This window comes from Schistocerca americana, unplaced genomic scaffold (genome assembly GCF_021461395.2).
Source record: "Schistocerca americana isolate TAMUIC-IGC-003095 unplaced genomic scaffold, iqSchAmer2.1 HiC_scaffold_1453, whole genome shotgun sequence".
NCBI lineage: Eukaryota > Metazoa > Arthropoda > Insecta > Orthoptera > Acrididae > Schistocerca > Schistocerca americana.
In genome coordinates, this window is record NW_025725536.1 from 2,501 (window position 1) to 7,500 (window position 5,000).

Here is a 5,000-nt window from a genome sequence, read left to right on the forward strand (position 1 = left end):
CTCCACCAACTAAGAACGGCCATGCACCACCACCCACCGAATCAAGAAAGAGCTATCAATCTGTCAATCCTTCCGGTGTCCGGGCCTGGTGAGGTTTCCCGTGTTGAGTCAAATTAAGCCGCAGGCTCCACTCCTGGTGGTGCCCTTCCGTCAATTCCTTTAAGTTTCAGCTTTGCAACCATACTTCCCCCGGAACCCAAAAGCTTTGGTTTCCCGGAGGCTGCCCGCCGAGTCATCGGAGGAACTGCGGCGGATCGCTGGCTGGCATCGTTTATGGTTAGAACTAGGGCGGTATCTGATCGCCTTCGAACCTCTAACTTTCGTTCTTGATTAATGAAAACATACTTGGCAAATGCTTTCGCTTCTGTTCGTCTTGCGACGATCCAAGAATTTCACCTCTAACGTCGCAATACGAATGCCCCCGCCTGTCCCTATTAATCATTACCTCGGGTTCCGAAAACCAACAAAATAGAACCGAGGTCCTATTCCATTATTCCATGCACACAGTATTCAGGCGGGCTTGCCTGCTTTAAGCACTCTAATTTGTTCAAAGTAAACGTGCCGGCCCACCGAGACACTCACTCAAGAGCACCCTGGTAGGATTGCAACGGGGTCCGCCTCGGGACGCACGAGCACGCACGAGGCGCGTCGCACGCCTTCAGCTCGCCCCACCGGCAGGACGTCCCACGATACATGCCAGTTAAACACCGACGGGCGGTGAACCAACAGCGTGGGACACAAATCCAACTACGAGCTTTTTAACCGCAACAACTTTAATATACGCTATTGGAGCTGGAATTACCGCGGCTGCTGGCACCAGACTTGCCCTCCAATAGATACTCGTTAAAGGATTTAAAGTGTACTCATTCCGATTACGGGGCCTCGGATGAGTCCCGTATCGTTATTTTTCGTCACTACCTCCCCGTGCCGGGAGTGGGTAATTTGCGCGCCTGCTGCCTTCCTTGGATGTGGTAGCCGTTTCTCAGGCTCCCTCTCCGGAATCGAACCCTGATTCCCCGTTACCCGTTACAACCATGGTAGGCGCAGAACCTACCATCGACAGTTGATAAGGCAGACATTTGAAAGATGCGTCGCCGGTACGAGGACCGTGCGATCAGCCCAAAGTTATTCAGAGTCACCAAGGCAAACGGACCGGACGAGCCGACCGATTGGTTTTGATCTAATAAAAGCGTCCCTTCCATCTCTGGTCGGGACTCTGTTTGCATGTATTAGCTCTAGAATTACCACAGTTATCCAAGTAACGTGGGTACGATCTAAGGAACCATAACTGATTTAATGAGCCATTCGCGGTTTCACCTTAATGCGGCTTGTACTGAGACATGCATGGCTTAATCTTTGAGACAAGCATATGACTACTGGCAGGATCAACCAGGGAGCTGCGTCAACTAGAGCTGAGCAGCCGGCCGCCCGGGAGTGTGTCCCGGGGGCCCGCGCGAACACGCAAGCGTCCGCTCAATTATTCTGCAAACAGGAGGAGGCTGAGCTCCCCTGCACAATACACCTCGAAACCCTCTCAGGTCCCGGCGGCGCGCAGCGCCGTCCTAAGTACTTGGTCGGGTTCGAGAGAGGCGCAATCGCCCGGAGTTTGGCGAGTAGACGCTTTAGGTGCGACCACCCGTGCTCCCAACTGAGCTTGCCGCTGCCGACAGAGGCCCGGGAGCGTGCTGTCGTGGCATTGCCGGCGGGAGACAACACGCGCCACCTACGGTGGCCGGCAGCTCCAACGCCAGCGCCACAGAAGGACAAAAGCCCCACTTGGGTGCCGAAGCGAACTCTCCCAGCACAGCGCACGCGCCAACACGTCCGCACAGCTGCGATACAAACCACCTGCGAGAACCGCAGAGGCGACCGAGCAGCAGACGGCGTCGCGGCGCCGAGCGCCGGGCGGCGGCGCATCCTCAGCGCACACAGTCCTCAATCGGACCAGCACACTGCAGATGTCCACCGCGCTTCGCACCGGGCCCGCGAGGACCTACTTTGGCCGCACGGCGCCGCGTGCAGGGTGCGCCGGCGCGCAGCTGCGCCGCCTGCCGCCTCCGTCGGCCGGCGCGCCTGCCACTGGCCGCCCCCACCAGCCGGCTGTAGCGCGTGCGCCCACGCACCGCGCGGCCAGCACGCCGGGAGGCCCCCCCTCACCGGCCGGGGACGGTCCCACCCAGCCACCGCCGCGTATCGCTTCACACCCACATGCCATTCACGTTCGTGGGCATGGTGGGTATCGCTGAAACAACCGGTTGGTAGCTCAACCGATCGTCGCCATCACTGATTCACCTCTAGCGAGAACAACCGCACCACAACCGTTTACCAGTTGTTCATTTGCGTAACGTCACCAGCAAACGTAGACGTCCATCGCCATTTGCAAATTCAACGATTGTTGCATGCCTGTGTCAGGTGTCACGACACACTATGTCTGCCCACATACACGCAACAACATGTGCACGCTTCGCGAACACGTGGAAGGTGGCCCCCGTACGTATGCGATGTCCATTGCGCGAACGACTGTCAACCGGCCTCTGTCGCATGTCGCAGATGTGGAACGCAGTGCACCATGCTATCACGGTGTGTGAGAAGAGACGACTACGTCTGACAACACGCGCCACTACATCAACAGACGGCTCATGCTGATCGCCATCCACGGCATACCATACTGCAATCCAGCTCTTATAGGGAGACGACACGTAGCTGAGTGCACAATATTTGGACCGTATGGTTCGCCGTTGTTGGCGCAGTCGTGGTACGGTCACACATGTACCACGATGTATCATTCAGTACATGAGGACCAATGTGCAGTACAGTGTGTGATTTGGACGTACAACATCAGCGGACAGTTGACACACGCCGTACCACAACGTAGGCTGTGCTTCGCCATGCAAATGCCAATGAACAACTGCGAAGGGCATTGAGCATGTACGTCCTGCTGCCATCCGCATTACAGTGTATAGCTGCAAGGTGTTTAACATGAAGCGATACTCTGGGGACCAGGCAGTGCGAGTAGCAAACTATATTGCGGGGGTTGCAGTTAGGCAACACCACACTAATTTAACGCGTCGTATGACAATTACAGAGCAGGTTAAGGCCCAACGTGTGTTGGGTTAAGGCCCAACGTGTGTTGGGTTAAGGCCCAACGTGTGTTGGGTTAAGGCCCAACGTGTGTTGGGTTAAGGCCCAACGTGTGTTGGGTTAAGGCCCAACGTGTGTTGGGTTAAGGCCCAACGTGTGTTGGGTTAAGGCCCAACGTGTGTTGGGTTAAGGCCCAACGTGTGTTGGGTTAAGGCCCAACGTGTGTTGGGTTAAGGCCCAACGTGTGTTGGGTTAAGGCCCAACGTGTGTTGGGTTAAGGCCCAACGTGTGTTGGGTTAAGGCCCAACGTGTGTTGGGTTAAGGCCCAACGTGTGTTGGGTTAAGGCCCAACGTGTGTTGGGTTAAGGCCCAACGTGTGTTGGGTTAAGGCCCAACGTGTGTTGGGTTAAGGCCCAACGTGTGTTGGGTTAAGGCCCAACGTGTGTTGGGTTAAGGCCCAACGTGTGTTGGGTTAAGGCGCAACGTGTGTTGGGTTAAGGCGCAACGTGGGTTACGTTAAGGCGCAACGTGGGTTACGTTAAGGCGCAACGTGGGTTACGTTAAGGCGCAACGTGGGTTACGTTAAGGCGCAACGTGGGTTACGTTAAGGCGCAACGTGGGTTACGTTAAGGCGCAACGTGGGTTACGTTAAGGCGCAACGTGGGTTACGTTAAGGCGCAACGTGGGTTACGTTAAGGCCCAATATAGGTTAGGTTAAGGCCCAATATAGGTTAGGTTAAGGCCCAATATAGGTTAGGTTAAGGCCCAATATAGGTTAGGTTAAGGTACAATATAGGTTAGGTTAAGGTACAATATAGGTTAGGTTAAGGTACAATATAGGTTAGGTTAAGGTACAATATGGGTTAGGTTAAGGTACAATATGGGTTAGGTTAAGGCGCAATATGGGTTAGGTTAAGGCGCAATATGGGTTAGGTTAAGGCGCAATATGGGTTAGGTTAAGGCGCAATATGGGTTAGGTTAAGGCGCAATATGGGTTAGGTTAAGGCGCAATATGGGTTAGGTTAAGGCGCAATATGGGTTAGGTTAAGGCGCAATATGGGTTAGGTTAAGGCGCAATATGGGTTAGGTTAAGGTACAATATAGGTTAGGTTAAGGTACAATATAGGTTAGGTTAAGGTACAATATAGGTTAGGTTAAGGTACAATATGGGTTAGGTTAAGGTACAATATAGGTTAGGTTAAGGCACAATATGGGTTAGGTTAAGGCGCAATATGGGTTAGGGTAAGGCGCAATATGGGTTAGGTTAAGGCGCAATATGGGTTAGGTTAAGGCGCAACGTGGGTTACGTTAAGGCGCAACGTGGGTTACGTTAAGGCGCAACGTGGGTTACGTTAAGGCGCAACGTGGGTTACGTTAAGGCGCAACGTGGGTTACGTTAAGGCGCAACGTGGGTTACGTTAAGGCCCAATATAGGTTAGGTTAAGGCCCAATATAGGTTAGGTTAAGGCCCAATATAGGTTAGGTTAAGGCCCAATATAGGTTAGGTTAAGGCCCAATATAGGTTAGGTTAAGGTACAATATAGGTTAGGTTAAGGTACAATATAGGTTAGGTTAAGGTACAATATGGGTTAGGTTAAGGCGCAATATGGGTTAGGTTAAGGCGCAATATGGGTTAGGTTAAGGCGCAATATGGGTTAGGTTAAGGCGCAACGTGGGTTACGTTAAGGCGCAACGTGGGTTACGTTAAGGCGCAACGTGGGTTACGTTAAGGCGCAACGTGGGTTACGTTAAGGCGCAACGTGGGTTACGTTAAGGCCCAATATAGGTTAGGTTAAGGCCCAATATAGGTTAGGTTAAGGCCCAATATAGGTTAGGTTAAGGCCCAATATAGGTTAGGTTAAGGTACAATATGGGTTAGGTTAAGGTACAATATGGGTTAGGTTAAGGTACAATATAGG

At 52.9% G+C, this 5,000-nt stretch overlaps 1 non-coding gene across 1 annotated transcript in view; it reads right to left on the reverse strand.

Moving 5' to 3' along the window:
- The window catches only part of LOC124568200, a 1,910-nt gene extending 514 nt beyond the window's left edge, over positions 1-1,396 (reverse strand). The window contains exon 1 of the ribosomal RNA XR_006971166.1: positions 1-1,396. This exon is cut by the window's left edge and continues 514 nt beyond it. This is a non-coding gene — a ribosomal RNA (small subunit ribosomal RNA).
- Between the last annotated feature and the right edge of the window lie 3,604 nt (positions 1,397-5,000).